General features: G+C 41.5%; 1 long non-coding RNA gene across 1 annotated transcript; it reads left to right on the top strand.

Moving 5' to 3' along the window:
* The first annotated feature begins 2,017 nt into the window (after positions 1-2,017).
* On the top strand, positions 2,018-3,833 carry LOC127335733 (uncharacterized). The gene is made up of 4 exons (XR_007872974.1): positions 2,018-2,354; positions 3,211-3,349; positions 3,499-3,561; positions 3,651-3,833. It is a non-coding gene; the product is annotated as an uncharacterized lncRNA (long non-coding RNA).
* The last annotated feature ends 18,302 nt before the right edge of the window (positions 3,834-22,135 follow it).

Here is a 22,135-nt window from a genome sequence, read left to right as displayed (position 1 = left end):
GTGTACTGTTGACGATGTCTAGATATAATCATGACGATATTGTGTGGTTTCTTGAATGATATATATGCCTTGCTGAAACTCTGCGCCGCTGACGGAAACGCCCTGCTTCTCTGCCGCGGCAGAAACGCTTGGTACAGCCTAAATCATGTGCCGCAGAGAAATAGCAATTCTCTGCCGCGGCAGAGAAACCTAGGCCCGGTTCGTACCACGAACCGGGACCAAAGGCCTTCCACCGCGAGCTCCCTGGCCGCACCACGTGTCGAGGCCTTTAGGCCCGGTTGATCTTTGAACCGGGACTAAAGGGTACCCCCTTTAGTCCCGCCTAGTTGGTCCCGGTTCGGGAACCGGGTCTAAAGGCCCAAATGGACCGGGCCTATTGCCCCGTTTTCCACTAGTGAGGGTGACAAATATTTGTAGTAACCACACACACGTGACGCTTCCCAAAGATGTCTGCCACTAGTGGCTACTTAACTCCGCCACTTCCCACTCTGACAGGGAGGACCACCTAGGCGTGCCTGCTCCACACCCAAATTTTGGTCCTTTTGTGCGTGTGTGTGTGTGTGGACAAGTCCTTGAGAGTGTGTGGCAGAAGGCTAGCTGGTGGCGCAACAACCATGCCCATCAAATGTCGTTGCTGCGCGCTACGACACTGGTTGGGCTCCTGCTATGGCATTGATCGACCCGTAGTGCACGTATACTGGCGCGCATGAGCACGTGTGGTAAAAGGCTACTCGGTAGTGGAAGCCTTGGCCATCATGTCCAGTCATTGAACAATGCGACACCGCATGGGTTCTTGCGTTGGCATTGATTTCTATTGCGCGGAACATGCGTTGGCATTGATGCCTATTGGGCTTCTTAAACTAGCCCTGCACCTGTCATGCACCACCAGAAAAAAAAAGCATGCTGCCACCACCGAAGATGCCAAAGCTGCCATCTCAGCTCAAGAAGACGAGAAACAACCACTAGGCGGGCTTATCCCCGGGCCACCTCCGCTCATCACCTCCTTCGCCTCCACTCGCCCGCTCTCTCCCGTGCCTCTGTGGGCAGAAGATTTCGTTGGGCGACATGCCAACCTACGGCGACACATCTCTAGCCGCCCCGTCGATGGGAGCGCATCCGCATGTACATGTCGTTGGAGGAGTGCTGGCGGCAGTGGGCGGAGGCGGACCCGGATGAGCACCCTGACGTGTCCCTGCCCGGCGGCTAGCGCCTCAACCAGGGCAGGGTGTTGATGCATGTAAAATGCATGCATGAACTTTGCACTTTATTGCATCATATTACCATATATTTGCATCTTATATAATGTAATTCCCATGGTTTATGATGTTTTAGGGGATTTTCTAAACAATCACCCTCCTCCGGTTCTAATTCTGTCTCGCAGAAAACGACACTTTTAGTGTTTCTGACATTACATGAGCTACGGGACTCCAAAAGGAGCAAGCTCAGGGGCCACGCCTCGGAATTTTTGAGACGAACAATATGAGCTGAAGTTAGAAACCAGGAGATTAACAGGCTGAGAAATAGAGGGGGTGGCGCGCCCTCCCCTTTGGGCACGCCACCTGGTCTCTTTCGGGCCTCGATTGTCCGTTTCGTCTCATCTTTTCGCGAACCGACTTGTCTTGCCCTAAAAACTACTATATATACGACCCGGGGGGGGGGGGGGGTTCGTAGAGAAGACAGCAGCGTATATAAAAAACACAGAAACAACGACTCAGCAGGCCACCACCAACGGAGATCGGAGGGGGGAAACATTGCCACAATCGCCTTCGGTGGACTCGACCCCCCCCCCCCCCCCCTCCGGTGAAGGCATCAGCACCATATTCATCATCTTCATCAACATCTACAACAACTCTTCATCCTCCCCTTTGTAATCTCTTGGGAAACATGTTGTATGATCACTACAAGAAAAATGACATGTAGAGACGTCGTACTTTAGACGCTTTTGTATCCGTCTTTACACAGATATCCAACTCATGAATAAAGACGATTGTAAAGACGCGTGGGGGGTCGTCTCCCCGTGACAATATTCACCGTTCCCACCTCATATAATTTTTTCCACCTCGCGAACACCCAGATTTACCTCTCCCGTCTACCACCAATAACCCACGACCAGATCTGTGAAACCTAGAGCCGCCGCCATTAGATCCCACGAGCCCCGGTAGCGACTCTCCGGTGAACCCTGCAATAGCGGCATCTCTCCTCCCCTCGTCATAACAGGGTCGTCTGCTTGAGAAATTTGTTGACGTGTTGCGCAGAGGTGCGATCCAGCCGGACTCGGTGCAAGGAGGCCCGTCGCGCGCCACAAGACCAAGGCGGACCATAGCCAGGAATTTCATGTGGTTCATGCTCTACAGGTATGTTATCGTACTAACCTAATCTCGTTCACATGTATCTATTTGATTGGTACGTCTCTGCACACTGCAGTCAATGGGATAACGCTTGTCAGATGCAAAAATAGTATTGCATGCCTTTTTGTTCAGTCGATTTAATAAACAGTTTTATTCACATGCCGTGGACTCAGAAAAAAGGCATCACTCAAACTATTGCTATATCGGGGACTACAATTGATCTGTAGGTTGTTGTGGCCAAATGTGTGATCTAATTAAATACCTGGAAGCACCAATTTCATGATTTAAGCATGATAAAACGGAAGTTTGTGATATCAATAACTAATGTAAAGTTGAATTAGTACTCGCAAAAAAAAAAGGACTCGCCCAGATTTGTATCACATTTTTCATTTTGGCATTTACATATATTCTTGAACTTGAACTTGCACCGATGATATTTTTTTAGTACTTGTGTCCTTTTTTGTAATCTATCTAAGGGTCCATTTGCTGTGATTTACTTAGACCAAGTGGATGTACCGGTAAATTACTAAGCTGGAACTATTTCTGTATTTTAAGGTATTGCATATATGATGTTTGTGGACCCTTCCAAGTACAACACGCAGAAGTTGACAACAACTACAGTCTATTCAACTTGCAAAGTGATGACCATTTCTTTAGCTAACATTTTCATGTTAATTTTGCCTTGACCTTGGTTGAGTTATTCATGTCTTATTGAATATGTAAGTTAAATCACTTAAATAATCGAGACTGATGTGTAAGGCTTGTGGATAAATTATATAGTTCTGATTCTTAAGTACCTTCCCACATTTGTTTATCCTTAAATTATCTCCAATCAATGCCACTAACCCTTGTTTCTTGATAGGCTTCTAATAAAATGAATCGAATCTTCAAGTTATACTGCCTACAAGAGGATTGATAATGTTCGATCTGAACATGGATCATGAAGATATTGCTGCATCATGTTGGCTGTACTTATTTTTCGAAGCTAATGAGTAATGGAAGTATGTACTTTTGATCTTAAAATAACTTAAAATGAATTGCAGCTATAACTACCATTATTAGTGTTAGCCTGGTATAAGTTCTGCAGAATATTATAAACTGATGTACATTATTCCTTTGTTTCTAACTTGAATTAGATTGTTCTGTGCAGAAGTATGGTGATCGGTAATTACCCTAATGCTTACAAGATAAATTACTAACTGCGATGCAAATGGTTGGTATCCACCTTCAGTTTGTAAAACTAAGTAAATGTAATAATATTTTTTAAAGTGATGTCAGTGATATTTCTTTTCTTTTCTGCAGAAAGTTTTATTGCAAATTTTTGATGATTCACACCAGAAGGAAAAGATCTACATGATGCTGCGAAGACCCGTTGGTGTTGAAGTACATGCAAAAGTTTAGATAGATTCTAGCTATTTAGAATTACTTGTGTACTTAAGTATTTTCTGTTCATGTTCACTTTGCCCCCTTCTACATATATGTACAATTCAGTTGTAAAGACGATTTTCTGTTGATTAATACTATATTACATTTATTTCCCTGCAAAGAAGTACACAGTCTGTTGATTTGAATGATGTACGTATTTTCTCCCTTCAATACAAGAGAAGTTAGATATTCAAAAAAATTAAATGATTTTCTTCCATTAGCACGCCTCAAAGCGTCTCAACATCTGGTAGAGACGTCACATAAGGCAGCTTCATGGTCAGATCCTACTACATCCCTACGCACATAAGCATGCTTTAGAGAGCGTCTTAATTCAGCTAGACACGCCTTTAGTACGTCTGAACGGATTTTGAGACGGTGCATAAGGAGATGTTTCTATGACGCTTTTTTTGGAGCGACTCTACAACAGCCTAGAGACGAAATAAAGCATCTTTAGGATCTAAATTGAGCGTCTTTACATGTCAATTTTGTTGTAGTGGATGCAATATATTGTTTCTCATGATATATTGTATCTCTATATTGATGTTTGAGTAGTGAATTGTTTATGGCAATTGTTATATAGTTTGTTGTTGGTTGCATACAAGTATTTGTTATCTTCTATGATGATCTTTTGTACTGATATATGAGTGCACACATATGTAGGCGGGTGCTTGTGATGGTAAAGCACACGTCCGTTGGGAACCCCAAGAGGAAGGTATGATGAGTACATCAGCGAGTTTTCCCTCAGTAAGAAACCAAGATTATCGAACCAGTAGGAGATGAAGATCACGTGAAGGTTGTTGGTGAAGGAGTGTAGTGCGGCGCAACACCAGGGATTCCGGTGCCAACGTGGAACCTGCACAACACAATCAAACTACTTTGCCCCAACTTAACAGTGAGGTTGTCAATCTCACCGGCTTGCTGAAAACAAAGGATTAAACGTATGGTGTGGAAGATGATGTTTGCTTGCAGAAAACAAAAGAGAACAATGATTGCAGTAGGTTATATTTCAGATGTAAAAGAATGGACCGGGGTCCACAGTTCACTAGTGGTGTCTCTCCAATAAGATAAATAACATGTTGGGTAAACAAATTATAGTTGGGAAATTGACAAATAGAGAGGGCGTAACAATGCACATACATATCATGATGACTACTATGAGATTTACTTAGGGCATTACGACAAAGAACATAGACCGCCATCCAGCATGCATCTATGCCTAAAGAGTCCACCTTCGGGTTAGCATCCGCACCCCTTCCAGTATTAAGTTGCAAACAACAGACAATTGCATTAAGTATTGTGCGTAATGTAAAAATACAAATATCTTTAGACAAAGCATTGATGTTTTATCCTTAGTGGCAACAGCACATCCACAACCTTAGGGGTTGCTGTCACTCCCCCAGATTCAATGGAGACATGAACCCACTATCTAGCATAAATACTCCCTCTTGAAGTCACAAGTATCAACTTGGCCAGAGCCTCTACTAGCAACGGAGAGCATGCAAGATCATAAATAACACATATATGATAGATCAATAATCAACTTGACATAGTATTCCATATTCATCGGATCCCAACAAACGCAACATGTAGCATTACAAATAGATGATCTTGATCATGATAGGCATCTCACAAGATCTAAACATGATGACACAATAGAAGAAGACAACCATCTAGCTACTGCTATGGACCCGTAGTCCAAGGATGAACTGCTCACGCATCAGTCCGGAGACGGTCATGGTGATGTAGAGCCCTCCGGTGATGATTCCCCTCTCCGGCAGGGTGCCGGAGGAGATCTTCTGAACCCCCCGAGATAGGGTTTACGGCGACGGCGTCTCTGGAACTGTTCTGGTACTCTGGCTCTCCGTGTTAGGGTTTTCTAGGATGAAGGAATAAATAGGCGAAGGGGCAGAGTCGGGGGAGCCAGGGGGATCCCTCCCCACATCACGGCGCGGGGGGCCCCACTGTCGCGCCGCCTTATGGTGTGGGCCCCCTGCTGGCCTTCCTCGACTCTTCTTCGGTCTTCTGGAACACTCCGTGGAAAATAGGGTCGTGGGCTTTTGTTTCGTCCAATTCCAAGAATATTTGTAAACTAGCTTTTCTGAAATCAAAAACAGCAGAAAACAGGAACTGGCACTGTGGCATCTTGTTAATAGGTTAGTCCCAGAAAATGCATAAAAACATTATAAAGTATGAATAAAACATGTAGGTATTGTCATAAAACAAGCATGAAACATAAGAAATTATAGATACGTTGGAGACGTATCAGGGGGATGCATAAGGTTGTCACCATTGCATGTTGATAGGATGAGGTATACCGAGAGCGAATAAAGCTTGTCCAGATTCTTAGATGCATGGTAGCAGGGGGTCCAATTATGGGGACCTTTAAACTTACATCGGTGGTTGGACTTCAAGTCTTAATAATTCCTTTGTTTGCTCATACCAATGGATCAATCAGTAGGGGTGTCCTTGCTCATGTCCATGGCTACACCTATCTATGGCTCCTTTCTAGAAGAAACACTAAAAAAACTACAATGAGTTTCACTAATTATGTCAACCACACAAATGAAATACAATTTGCCTGAAAACTTGCTCTCGTGAGTTACTCCACTTCACTTCCCTTCATCTCATTGTATTTTACTGTATTGCACTTTACTTGTCTTGCATTTTAGGTTTTGCATTTTAGTTTCAACACTTCTAGTTTCTAGCAAAAACCTCTACATACACACACCATATCTCCTAGCTTGGAAGGCCATATAATGGGTTATAGGGTTTTAGAGAATAGATAGTTTACCTTCAGCTCCTTGTGGGCTCGATACTTGAATACTTATAGAATTATACTGCGGCGATCCCTGCACTTGGGGGTTATCAGGTGCCGGTGCAGCCAACGTCAACTGGCGGGCTGGCGCTAGTCGTGGAGATATGGCTCCACAGGCGTTGCAGTACAACCGCGCATACCACCAACGGGACTTCTGGCGCACCTTCCTCTCCTACGAGCATGAGGCACGGCAGGCATCCTTGGAGGTGTGGAGCTTCCATCTCGGTGAGGACTACAACGTACTTGCAATGGCCACTGATGACGATGACGAGGCTCCTGCTGCAGAGGAAGTGGTCAAGTAGGAGGTTGATGTCTACGGGTGCTTCTATTCTTGTAGACAGTGTTGGGCCTCCAAGAGCAGAGGTTTGTAGAACAGCAGCAAGTTTCCCTTAAGTGGATCACCCAAGGTTTATCGAACTCAGGGAGGAAGAGGTCAAAGATATCCCTCTCATGCAACCCTGCAACCACAAAGCAAGAAGTCTCTTGTGTCCCCAACACACCTAATAGGTGCACTAGTTCGGCGAAGAGATAGTGAAATACAGGTGGTATGAATAAGCAGTAGCAACGGCACCAGAAAAGTGCTTTGCCCAGGACAGTAAACAAGCAGTAGTAACGCAGCAGTAGTAACGCAAAGATAAAACAAGAAACAAGCAGCGATAGCAGTATTTAGGAACAAGGCCTAGGGATTAGACTTTCACTAGTGGACACTCTCAACATTGATCACATAACAGAATAGATAAATGCATACTCTACACTCTTGTTGGATGATGAACACCATTGCGTAGGATTACACGAACCCTCAATGCCGGAGTTAACAAGCTCCACAATTCAATGTTCATATTTAAATAACCTTAGAGTGCATGAAAGATCAATACGACTAAACCAAGTACTAACATAGCATGCACACTGTCACCTTCACACTATGTAGGAGGAATAGATCACATCAATAACATCATAGCAATAGTTAACTTCATAATCTACAAGAGATCATAATCATAGCCTACGCCAAGTACTAACACGGATGCACACACTGTCACCATTACACCGTGCAGGAGGAATAAAACTACTTTAATAACATCACTAGAGTAGCACATAGATAAATTGTGATACAAAACACATTGCAATCATAAAGAGATATAAATAAGCACTTCACTATGCCATTCATAACAGTGAATAAGTATTCTGTGAAATATAGCCTAAGAGACCCACACGGTGCACACACTGTCACCTTTACACACGTGGGACAAGGAGTCTCCGGAGATCACATAAGTAAAATTCACTTGACTAGCATAACGACATCTAGATTACAAGCATCATCATATGAATCTCAATCATGTAAGGCAGCTCATGAGATTATTGTATTGAAGTACATAAGGAGAGAGATGAACCACATAGCTACCGGTACAGCCCCGAGCCTCGATGGAGAACTACTCCCTCCTCATGGGAGACAGCAGCGTTGATGAAGATGGCGGTGGTGTCGATGGAGGAGCCTTCCGGGGGCACTTCCCCGTCCCGGCAGCGTGCCGGAACAGAGAGTCCTGTCCCCTAGATCTTGGCTTCGCGCTGGCGGCGGCTCTGGATGGTTTCTCGTACCGTGGCTTTTCCGTATCGTGGTTTTAGGTCAGGGACCTTTTTATAGGCGAAGAGGCGGCGTCAGAAGGTCGAAGGGGCGACCACACTATAGGGCGGCGCGGCCAGGGCCTGGGCCGCGCCGGCCTATGGTCTGGGTGGCCTGTGGCCCCCCTCTGGTCCTTCCCGGGTGTTCTGGAAGCTTCGTGGAAAAATAGGATGCTGGGCGTTGATTTCGTTCGATTCCGAGAATATTTCGTTACTAGGATTTCTGAAACCAAAAACAGCAGAAAACAGCAACTGGCCTTTCGGCATCTCGTCAATAGGTTAGTTCCAGAAAATGCATAAATATGACATAAAATGTGCATATAACATGTAGAAATCATCAATAATGTGGCATGGAACATAAGAAATTATCGATACGTCGGAGACGTATCAGCATCCCCAAGCTTAGTTCCTGCTCGTCCCGAGCAGGTAAACGATAAACAAAGATAATTTCTGGAGTGACATGCCATCATAACCTTGATCATACTATTGTAAACACATGTAATGAATGCAGCAATTCAAGACAATGGTAATGACATGAGTAAACAAATGAATCATATAGCAAAGACCTTTCATGAATAGTTCTTCAAGACAAGCATCAATAAGTCCTGCATAAGAGTTAACTCATAAAGCAATAAATTCATAGTAAAGGCATTGAAGCAACACAATGGAAGATTAAGTTTCTGCGGTTGCTTTCAACTTGTAACATGTATATCTCATAGATATTGTCAACATAGAGTAATATAACAAATGCAATATGCAAGTATGTAGGAATCAATGCACAGTTCACACAAGTGTTTGCTTCTTGAGATGGAAAGAAATAGGTGAACTGACTCAACAATAAAAGTAAAAGAATGGTCCCTCAAAGAGGAAAGCATCGATTGCTATATTTGTGCTAGAGCTTTGATTTTGAAAACAAGAAACAATTTTGTCAACGGTAGTAATAAAGCATATGTATTATGTAAATTATATCTTACAAGTTGCAAGCCTCATGCATAGTATACTAATAGTGCCCGCACCTTGTCCTAATTAGCTTGGATTACCGGGATTATCGCAATGCACATGTTTTAACCAAGTGTCACAAAGGGGTACCTCTATGCCGCCTGTACAAAGGTCTAAGGAGAAAGCTCGCATTGGATTTCTCGCTATTGATTATTCTCAACTTAGACATCCATACCGGGACAACATAGACAACAGATAATGGACTCCTCTTTTATGCATAAGCATGTGGCAACAATTATTTTTCTCATATGAGATTGAGGATATATGTCCAAAACTGAAACTTCCACCATGGATCATGGCTTTAGTTAGCGGCCCAATGTTCTTCTCTAACAATATGCATGCTCTAACCATAAGGTGGTAGATCGCTCTTACTTCAGACAAGACGAACATGCATAGCAACTCACATGAAATTCAACAAAGAGTATTTGATGGCGTCCCCAGTGAACATGGTTATCGCACAACGAGCAACTTAATAAGAGATAAAGTGCATAAGTACATATTCAATACCACAATAGTTTTTAAGCTATTTGTCCCATGAGCTATATATTGTAAAGGTAGAAGAATGGAAATTTAAAGGTAGCACTCAAGCAATTTACTTTGGAATGGCGGGGAAATACCATGTAGTAGGTAGGTATGGTGGACACAAATGGCATAGTGGTTGGCTCAAGTATTTTGGATGCATGAGAAGTATTCCCTCTCGATACAAGGTTTAGGCTAGCAAGGCTATTTGAAACAAACACAAGGATGAAGCGGTGCAGCAAAACTCACATAAAATACATATTGAAAACATTATAAGACTCTACACCGTCTTCCTTGTTGTTCAAACTCAATACTAGAAATTATCTAGACTCTAGAGAGACCAAATATGCAAACCAAATTTTAGCATGCTCTATGTATTTCTTCATTAATGGGTGCAAAGCATATGATGCAAGAGCTTAAACATGAGCACAACAATTGCCAAGTATCACATTACCCAAGACATTTATAGCAATTACTACATGTATCATTTTCCAATTCCAACCATATAACAATTTAACGAAGAAGAAACTTCGCCATGAATACTATGAGTAGAAACTAAGGACATACTTGTCCATATGCAACAGTGGAGCGTGTCTCTCTCCCACACAAAGAATGCTAGGATCCATTTTATTCAAACAAAACAAAAACAAAAACAAACCGATGCTCCAATTAAAGTACATAAGATGTGACCGAATAAAAATATAGTTTCAAGAGAAGGAACCTGATAATTTGTCGATGAAGAAGGGGATGCCTTGGGCATCCCCAAGCTTAGATGCTTGAGTCTTCTTGAAATATGCAGGGATGAACCACCGGGGCATCCCCAAGCTTAGACTTTTCACTCTTCTTGATCGTAGTATATCATCCTCCTCTCTTGACCCTTAAAAACTTCCTCCACACCAAACTCGAAACAAACTCATTAGAGGGTTAGTGCATAATCAAAAACTCACATGTTCAGAGGTGACACAATCATTCTTAACACTTCTGGACATCGCCCAAAGCTACTGGAGTTTAATGGAACAAAGAAATCCATCCCACATAGCAAAAGAGGCAATGCGAAATAAAAGGCAGAATCTGTCAAAACAGAACAGACCGTAAAGACGAATTTTAAAAGGGCACCAGACTTGCTCAAATGAAAATGCTCAAATTGAATGAAAGTTGCGTACATATCTGAGGATCACTCACGTAAATTGGCATAAGTTTCTGAGTTACCTACAGAGAATTTTGCCCTGACAGAAAAGAAATCTGTTTCTGCGTAGTAATCCAAATCTAGTATGAACCTTACTATCAACGACTTTACTTGGCACAACAAAACACAAAACTAAGATAAGGAGAGGTTGCTACAGTAGTAAACAACTTCCAAGACACAAATATAGAACAAAGTATTGTAGCAAAATAACACATGGGTTATCTCCCAAGAAGTTCTTTCTTTTTAGCCATTAAGATGGGCTCAGCAGTTTTAATGATGCACTCGCAAGAAATAGTATTTGAAGCAAAAGAGAGCATCAAGAGGCAAATTCAAAACACATTTAAGTCTAAAATGCTTCCTATGAAAAGAAATCTTGTAAATAAACAAGTTCAAGAAGCATAATGCAACAAGCATAGAAAGATAAAACAAGTGTAGCTTCAAAAATTTCAGCACATAGAGAGGTGTTTTAGTAACATGAAAATTTCTACAACCATATTTTCCTCTCTCATAATAACTTTCAGTAGCAACATGAGCAAACTCAACAATATAACTATCACATAAAGCATTCTTATCATGAGTCTCATGCATAAAATTATTACTACTCCCAACATAAGCATAGTCAATTTTATTAGTTGTAGTGGGAGCAAATTCAACAAAATAGCTATCATTATTATTCTCATCATCAAATATAGGAGGCATATTGTAATCATAATCAAATTTATCCTCCATAACAGGTGGTACCAAAAGACTACTATCATTATAATCATCATAAATAGGAGGCAAAGTATCATCAAAGTAAATTTTCTCCTCAATGCTTGGGGGACTAAAAAGATCATGCTCATCAAAGCCAGCTTCCCCAAGCTTAGAATTTTCCATATCATTAGCAACAATGGTGTTCAAAGTATTCATGCTAACATGTTCCATGGGTTTTTTATTTTTGGATCAAACCATCCATGTCTTAAATCAGGAAATAGAATAAGAAGCTCATTGTTGTCCATTATGCCAAACTAGTGTAAACAAGAAACAAAAAGATGCAATTGCAGGATCTAAAGGAAATAGCTTCGTGTACTTACAACGGTGCCGGAAAATAGCTTAGTAGCCGAGATCCGGAGTGTGAGTACCTTTTACCTTTCCTCCCCGGCAACGGCGCCAGAAAATAGCTTGATGTCTACGGGTGCTTCTATTCTTGTAGACAGTGTTGGGCCTCCAAGAGCAGAGGTTTGTAGAACAGCAGCAAGTTTCCCTTAAGTGGATCACCCAAGGTTTATCGAACTCAGGGAGGAAGAGGTCAAAGATATCCCTCTCATGCAACCCTGCAACCACAAAGCAAGAAGTCTCTTGTGTCCCCAACACACCTAATAGGTGCACTAGTTCGGCGAAGAGATAGTGAAATACAGGTGGTATGAATAAGCAGTAGCAACGGCACCACAAAAGTGCTTTGCCCAGGACAGTAAACAAGCAGTAGTAACGCAGCAGTAGTAACGCAGTAAAACAGTAAACAAGCAGCTATAGCAGTATTTAGGAACAAGGCCTAGGGATTAGACTTTCACTAGTGGACACTCTCAACATTGATCACATAACAGAATAGATAAATGCATACTCTACACTCTTGTTGGATGATGAACACCATTGCGTAGGATTACACGAACCCTCAATGCCGGAGTTAACAAGCTCCACAATTCAATGTTCATATTTAAATAACCTTAGAGTGCATGAAAGATCAATACGACTAAACCAAGTACTAACATAGCATGCACACTGTCACCTTCACACTATGTAGGAGGAATAGATCACATCAATACCATCATAGCAATAGTTAACTTCATAATCTACAAGAGATCATAATCATAGCCTACGCCAAGTACTAACACGGATGCACACACTGTCACCATTACACCGTGCAGGAGGAATAAAACTACTTTAATAACATCACTAGAGTAGCACATAGATAAATTGTGATACAAAACACATTGCAATCATAAAGAGATATAAATAAGCACTTCACTATGCCATTCATAACAGTGAATAAGTATTCTGTGAAATATAGCCTAAGAGACCCACACGGTGCACACACTGTCACCTTTACACACGTGGGACAAGGAGTCTCCGGAGATCACATAAGTAAAATTCACTTGACTAGCATAACGACATCTAGATTACAAGCATCATCATATGAATCTCAATCATGTAAGGCAGCTCATGAGATTATTGTATTGAAGTACATAAGGAGAGAGATGAACCACATAGCTACCGGTACAGCCCCGAGCCTCGATGGAGAACTACTCCCTCCTCATGGGTGACAGCAGCGTTGATGAAGATGGCGGTGGTGTCGATGGAGGAGCCTTCCGGGGGCACTTCCCCGTCCCGGCAGCGTGCTGGAACAGAGAGTCCTGTCCCCCAGATCTTGGCTTCGCGATGGCGGCGGCTCTGGATGGTTTCTCCTACCGTGGCTTTTCCGTATCGTGGTTTTAGGTCAGGGACCTTTTTATAGGTGAAGAGGCAGCGTCAGAAGGTCGAAGGGGCGACCACACTATAGGGCGGCGCGGCCAGGGCCTGGGCCGCGCCGGCCTATGGTCTGGGTGGCCTGTGGCCCCCCTCTGGTCCTTCCCGGGTGTTCTGGAAGCTTCGTGGAAAAATAGGATCTTTGGGCGTTGATTTCGTCCGATTCCGAGAATATTTCGTTACTAGGATTTCTGAAACCAAAAACAGCAGAAAACAGCAACTGGCCTTTCGGCATCTCGTCAATAGGTTAGTTCCAGAAAACGCATAAATATGACATAAAATGTGCATATAACATGTAGAAATCATCAATAATGTGGCATGGAACATAAGAAATTATCGATACGTCGGAGACATATCAGCATCCCCAAGCTTAGTTCCTGCTCGTCCCGAGCAGGTAAACGATAAACAAAGATAATTTCTGGAGTGACATGCCATCATAACCTTGATCATACTATTGTAAACACATGTAATGAATGCAGCAATTCAAGACAATGGTAATGACATGAGTAAACAAATGAATCATATAGCAAAGACCTTTCATGAATAGTTCTTCAAGACAAGCATCAATAAGTCTTGCATAAGAGTTAACTCATAAAGCAATAAATTCATAGTAAAGGCATTGAAGCAACACAATGGAAGATTAAGTTTCTGCGGTTGCTTTCAACTTGTAACATGTATATCTCATAGATATTGTCAACATAGAGTAATATAACAAATGCAATATGCAAGTATGTAGGAATCAATGCACAGTTCACACAAGTGTTTGCTTCTTGAGATGGAAAGAAATAGGTGAACTGACTCAACAATAAAAGTAAAAGAATGGTCCCTCAAAGAGGAAAGCATCGATTGCTATATTTGTGCTAGAGCTTTGATTTTGAAAACAAGAAACAATTTTGTCAACGGTAGTAATAAAACATATGTATTATGTAAATTATATCTTACAAGTTGCAAGCCTCATGCATAGTATACTAATAGTGCCCGCACCTTGTCCTAATTAGCTTGGATTACCGGGATTATCGCAATGCACATGTTTTAACCAAGTGTCACAAAGGGGTACCTCTATGCCTTTGTACAAAGGTCTAAGGAGAAAGCTCGCATTGGATTTCTCGCTATTGATTATTCTCAACTTAGACATCCATACCGGGACAACATAGACAACAGATAATGGACTCCTCTTTTATGCATAAGCATGTGGCAACAATTATTTTTCTCATATGAGATTGAGGATATATGTCCAAAACTGAAACTTCCACCATGGATCATGGCTTTAGTTAGCGGCCCAATGTTCTTCTCTAACAATATGCATGCTCTAACCATAAGGTGGTAGATCGCTCTTACTTCAGACAAGACGAACATGCATAGCAACTCACATGAAATTCAACAAAGAGTAGTTGATGGCGTCCCCAGTGAACATGGTTATCGCACAACGAGCAACTTAATAAGAGATAAAGTGCATAAGTACATATTCAATACCACAATAGTTTTTAAGCTATTTGTCCCATGAGCTATATATTGTAAAGGTAGAAGAATGGAAATTTAAAGGTAGCACTCAAGCAATTTACTTTGGAATGGCGGGGAAATACCATGTAGTAGGTAGGTATGGTGGACACAAATGGCATAGTGGTTGGCTCAAGTATTTTGGATGCATGAGAAGTATTCCCTCTCGATACAAGGTTTAGGCTAGCAAGGCTATTTGAAACAAACACAAGGATGAAGCGGTGCAGCAAAACTCACATAAAATACATATTGAAAACATTATAAGACTCTACACCGTCTTCCTTGTTGTTCAAACTCAATACTAGAAATTATCTAGACTCTAGAGAGACCAAATATGCAAACCAAATTTTAGCATGCTCTATGTATTTCTTCATTAATGGGTGCAAAGCATATGATGCAAGAGCTTAAACATGAGCACAACAATTGCCAAGTATCACATTACCCAAGACATTTATAGCAATTACTACATGTATCATTTTCCAATTCCAACCATATAACAATTTAACGAAGAAGAAACTTCGCCATGAATACTATGAGTAGAAACTAAGGACATACTTGTCCATATGCAACAGCGGAGCGTGTCTCTCTCCCACACAAAGAATGCTAGGATCCATTTTATTCAAACAAAATAAAAACAAAAACAAACCGACGCTCCAAGTAAAGTACATAAGATGTGACCGAATAAAAATATAGTTTCAAGAGAAGGAACCTGATAATTTGTCGATGAAGAAGGGGATGCCTTGGGCATCCCCAAGCTTAGATGCTTGAGTCTTCTTGAAATATGCAGGGATGAACCACCGGGGCATCCCCAAGCTTAGACTTTTCACTCTTCTTGATCGTAGTATATCATCCTCCTCTCTTGACCCTTAAAAACTTCCTCCACACCAAACTCGAAACAAACTCATTAGAGGGTTAGTGCATAATCAAAAACTCACATGTTCAGAGGTGACACAATCATTCTTAACACTTCTGGACATCGCCCAAAGCTACTGGAGTTTAATGGAACAAAGAAATCCATCCCACATAGCAAAAGAGGCAATGCGAAATAAAAGGCAGAATCTGTCAAAACAGAACAGTCCGTAAAGACGAATTTTAAAAGGGCACCAGACTTGCTCAAATGAAAATGCTCAAATTTAATGAAAGTTGCGTACATATCTGAGAATCACTCACGTAAATTGGCATAAGTTTCTGAGTTACCTACAGAGAATTTTGCCCAGATTCGTGACAGAAAAGAAATCTGTTTCTGCGCAGTAATCCAAATCTAGTATGAACCTTACTATCAACGACTTTACTTGGCACAACAAAACACAAAACTAAGATAAGGAGAGGTTGCTACAGTAGTAAACAACTTCCAAGACACAAATATAGAACAAAGTATTGTAGCAAAATAACACATGGGTTATCTCCCAAGAAGTTCTTTCTTTTTAGCCATTAAGATGGGCTCAGCAGTTTTAATGATGCACTCGCAAGAAATAGTATTTGAAGCAAAAGAGAGCATCAAGAGGCAAATTCAAAACACATTTAAGTCTAAAATGCTTCCTATGAAAAGGAATCTTGTAAATAAACAAGTTCAAGAAGCATAATGCAACAAGCATAGAAAGATAAAACAAGTGTAGCTTCAAAAATTTCAGCACATAGAGAGGTGTTTTAGTAACATGAAAATTTCTACAACCATATTTTCCTCTCTCATAATAACTTTCAGTAGCAACATGAGAAAACTCAACAATATAACTATCACATAAAGCATTCTTATCATGAGTCTCATGCATAAAATTATTACTACTCCCAACATAAGCATAGTCAATTTTATTAGTTGTAGTGGGAGCAAATTCAACCAAGTAGCTATCATTATTATTCTCATCATCAAATATAGGAGGCATATTGTAATCATAATCAAATTTATCCTCCATAACAGGTGGTACCAAAAGACTACTATCATTATAATCATCATAAATAGGAGGCAAAGTATCATCAAAGTAAATTTTCTCCTCAATGCTTGGGGGACTAAAAAGATCATGCTCATCAAAGCCAGCTTCCCCAAGCTTAGAATTTTCCATATCATTAGCAACAATGGTGTTCAAAGTATTCATGCTAACATGTTCCATGGGTTTTTTATTTTTGGATCAAACCATCCATGTCTTAAATCAGGAAATAGAATAAGAAGCTCATTGTTGTCCATTATGCCAAACTAGTGTAAACAAGAAACAAAAAGATGCAATTGCAGGATCTAAAGGAAATAGCTTCGTGTACTTACAACGGCGCCGGAAAATAGCTTAGTAGCCGAGATCCGGAGTGTGAGTACCTTTTACCTTTCCTCCCCGGCAACGGTGCCAGAAAATAGCTTGATGTCTACGGGTGCTTCTATTCTTGTAGACAGTGTTGGGCCTCCAAGAGCAGAGGTTTGTAGAACAGCAGCAAGTTTCCCTTAAGTGGATCACCCAAGGTTTATCGAACTCAGGGAGGAAGAGGTCAAAGATATCCCTCTCATGCAACCCTGCAACCACAAAGCAAGAAGTCTCTTGTGTCCCCAACACACCTAATAGGTGCACTAGTTCGGCGAAGAGATAGTGAAATACAGGTGGTATGAATAAGCAGTAGCAACGGCACCACAAAAGTGCTTTGCCCAGGACAAGAAACAAGCAGTAGTAACGCAGCGTAGTAACGCAAAGAAACAAGAAACAAGCAGCTATAGCAGTATTTAGGAACAAGGCCTAGGGATTAGACTTTCACTAGTGGACACTCTCAACATTGATCACATAACAGAATAGATAAATGCATACTCTACACTCTTGTTGGATGATGAACACCATTGCGTAGGATTACACGAACCCTCAATGCCGGAGTTAACAAGCTCCACAATTCAATGTTCATATTTAAATAACTTTAGAGTGCATGAAAGATCAATACGACTAAACCAAGTACTAACATAGCATGCACACTGTCACCTTCACACTATGTAGGAGGAATAGATCACATCAATACCATCATAGCAATAGTTAACTTCATAATCTACAAGAGATCATAATCATAGCCTACGCCAAGTACTAACACGGATGCACAAACTGTCACCATTACACCGTGCAGGAGGAATAAAACTACTTTAATAACATCACTAGAGTAGCACATAGATAAATTGTGATACAAAACACATTGCAATCATAAAGAGATATAAATAAGCACTTCACTATGCCATTCATAACAGTGAATAAGTATTCTGTGAAATATAGCCTAAGAGACCCACACGATGCACACACTGTCACCTTTACACACGTGGGACAAGGAGTCTCTGGAGATCACATAAGTAAAATTCACTTGACTAGCATAACGACATCTAGATTACAAGCATCATCATATGAATCTCAATCATGTAAGGCAGCTCATGAGATTATTGTATTGAAGTACATAAGGAGAGAGATGAACCACATAGCTACCGGTACGGCCCCGAGCCTCGATGGAGAACTACTCCCTCCTCATGGGAGACAGCAGCGTTGATGAAGATGGCGGTGGTGTCGATGGAGGAGCCTTTCGGGGGCACTTCCCCGTCCCGGCAGCGTGCCGGAACAGAGAGTCCTGTCCCCCAGATCTTGGCTTCGCGATGGCGGCGGCTCTGGATGGTTTCTCGTACCGTGGCTTTTTCGTATCGTGGTTTTAGGTCAGGGACCTTTTTATAGGCGAAGAGGCGGCGTCAGAAGGTCGAAGGGGCGACCACACTATAGGGCGGCGCGGCCAGGGCCTGGGCCGCGCCGGCCTATGGTCTGGGTGGCCTGTGGCCCCCCTCTGGTCCTTCCCGGGTGTTCTGGAAGCTTCGTGGAAAAATAGGATGCTGGGCGTTGATTTCGTCCGATTCCGAGAATATTTCGTTACTAGGATTTCTGAAACCAAAAACAGCAGAAAACAGCAACTGGCCTTTCGGCATCTCGTCAATAGGTTAGTTCCAGAAAACGCATAAATATGACATAAAATGTGCATATAACATGTAGAAATCATCAATAATGTGGCATGGAACATAAGAAATTATCGATACGTCGGAGACGTATCAGAGGTGCATGTGCGGCTAGACTACAACGAGGACCCCACCTTTTCCCTTGCTATCAAGCACTACTGGAAAATCTTCCATTCCCATGTGGCCGAACCTTTGTCGTGCGCCAAGAAGCACGGAACATGGCAAAGACAACCTTTGTCATGCACACTTAAGCTCATGGCAAAGATTTCAGACACGGCAAAATACAAGGAAACACATGGCAAAGAAGCAGATACAACAAAATCCTAGAAAAACGCAGTGCAACGAACAAACACACGGCAAAGAGCGGCACCACGTGTCGTTTCTAGCCGCAATTGACGGATCTGTTATGGCGGCACGCCTTTGTCGTGTGTCATCTAACGGACACACGGCAAAGAAATTAGGGCCAAGTCACCGCCATTTTTCCGCGGGCGCCATTTCTTCCCGCCTAAAGGTCTGCGGATGGGAGGAATTTCCCGCATTTCCTTTGCCTTGTGCCTAGTTGCAAACACACGGCAAAGGACCTTCTTTGTCGTGTCTTCTACCAAAATGCACGACAAAAGACCTTCTTTACCGTGCGTTTTCTGCTGGCACACGGCAAAGGATTGTACAAATGACAAGATTTTTAATGATAAAAGTTCTTCTCTTATGCAGGTCATCTACGGGTGTATGCTTTTGCTTCATTTATGGCCGTCGTTTCAAAGCTTGGAGAACCGTGGCCCATTACGGAGGTGTGTGCACGGTTGGAGGATACGGCCAAGAATTTATTACCTAACATGGGAGGCTGCATAATCGCATGCTTCCACCTCCTATGCCTTAGTTGATTGGCTAGTCTTTTTATATATGTTCTTTTGTAACGTTTTTGTGTCGTTCGTGCTATTCTTGAATACTCCCTCTGTTCGGGTTTACATGTCCGGAGAGCTTTTCCAGGTTGTTCGGCAATACTAGTCCGGAGTATTAACTTCCCTTAATTCCCGTGCGAAATTAAATACCCAGCGATAACTCCTCTTTCCTCTCTATTCATGCGATCCGTGGACAACAAAACTGCCCAATGCATGCCCTATTTTTCTGGCGATGGATTGGCAAGGAACCATCCTCGTGGATTGCCTTCCTTTCAACCGTGCGATGCAAATGAAGGAGGAAAAGGAGATCAGCTAACCTATTTAAGTGGAGAGTTTACAGTTTTTTTTTTTGAACTTAACTACTGCAGGGGAGCCCCCCACAGCCTTTTATTACTCAACATCAAAAAAATATGTACAAGAAGATAGAAAGAAAAATATGTACACTACCTACCCACTAATTACAACAAGTTGTCAATCCATGATGACAAAAAATCTACAGAGCTCTCCTTTACCCTATGTTTAAGAAGGGTAACATCTGAAATGAAACCAGATTTCCAACTCCTAAAAGTTGGTTGCATGTTTCTAAAGATCTTATTGTTCCTTTGTTTCCAAATATTCCAACATGCAAGAATTATAATCTCTGTAAAACAAGGGCCTTTGAATCGTCTCTTTGTCTCTTTTAACATCTCTGGTCCAGAACCTTGTACCCAATTAACTTGCAAAAATATCCATATTCTCACACTGAACATACACTCAAAAAATAATGTGACCAATCCTCCAAATTATGAGTACTGCATAAGACGCAACTGTGGTCTGAGGTAACATTCCAGTGTCTTCTTCTGAGCATATCCTTCGTATTAATACGATCATGCACAATTAACCAAGCAAAAAATTTGTGCTTTGAGGTGCACTTACTCTTACAGATCCATTGAGATGGAAAATGAGAGTGAATATGTTGGAAGGTTAATCTGTATATTTGACTTGGAACAAAATCTCCATTTTTGTTACAGGTAATAATCCATTGATCCTTATTGTCCGAAGTGACAACACCCCTCAAAATGCTTTGTAACATTTTTAACTCCTCTGAAGCTTCAGTTGATAAAGGAAGATGAAAAGCTTGTGCAGGATCAGAGATCTGTAGTGCCTCCCTTACCGATATAAGTTTATCCTTGACAAAAGAAAAAAGTCTTGGGAACTTTCATCAAATATTATATCTTTCCAATTATCTGCCCAAAACAGAATTGTCTCTCCATTCCCCAATTTGCAATGTGTCATTTTCCTATAGATATCAATTAGCTTCATGATATTCCTCCACCAAAAGGAACCACAGGTAGTAACTGCATGTGGGACTTCTTGATAATAATATGAATTCCGAATTAGCTTGACCCAGGGGAGATCCACATTGTTATAAAATTTATGCAGCTGCTTCAACATAAGACATTTATTCTGAACCTTGAGATTAATGATACCCAAGCCACCCTTATTTTTTGGTTTGCAAATCATCTCCCAAGAAGCTAGAGAGTGTGCTTTATCATCATCTTTTTTCTTTCTCCATAGACAATTCCTTCTAGCTTTATCAATGATCTCAATAGCCCCATCTGGTATAACTAGTGTACTAAGATAATGAATAGGCATTGATGACAAAACAGAGTTGACCAGAATTAGCCTGTCCATATGATAAGAAAGAGGCTGATGCAGTAAGTCTCCTTTCAATTCTATCAGTTAATGGAGATAAATCTCTTATTGTTGGCTTGGTTGTGCCCATAGGAATGCCAAGATATGGGAAGGGCATTGATGCAATAGAACACTGTATTTGTGATGACAGTACCTCAGCTTCAGCTTGTGAGATGTTGATAGGTATGAGTGATGATTTGTGATAATTGAATTTGAGTCCAGTAAAGTCTGAATATTCCTGTAGTAGCTCTTTCAAGACTTGCAACTGATCTGCCTCAGCTGGCAACATGATGATAGTGTCATCTGCATATTGCACTATAGGGTAATCATTACTACCTCTATTTGGAATTGGAGCCTTTAATCTTCCTTCTCTGAAAGCATAATTAACATAACTCTGCAACAGATCACCACCAAGAACATACAACAAAGGGGAGAGAGGATCTCCCTGTCTGACACCTCTTCTGCATAAGAAAGTTTTCCCAGGAACACCATTCAAGAGGATTGCAGAGGAACCAGAAGTCAGGATTTCTTTGACCCATTGAATGAAAATTGAATCAAACCCTTTAAGTTCCAATATTTTGATGATAGCCTTATGCTCAATTGTATCAAAAGCTTTTTCAAAGTCTAATTTAAGCAAAATCACTTTCCTCCTGGATTTATGACATTGATGCAAATATTCAAAAGTCCAAGCCAGACAGTCTTGAATGGTTC

The sequence above is a fragment of the Lolium perenne genome, chromosome 2 (genome assembly GCF_019359855.2).
Source record: "Lolium perenne isolate Kyuss_39 chromosome 2, Kyuss_2.0, whole genome shotgun sequence".
In the NCBI taxonomy this organism is placed as follows: Eukaryota; Viridiplantae; Streptophyta; class Magnoliopsida; order Poales; family Poaceae; genus Lolium; species Lolium perenne.
This window is presented reverse-complemented; position numbering and strand designations above follow the sequence as displayed.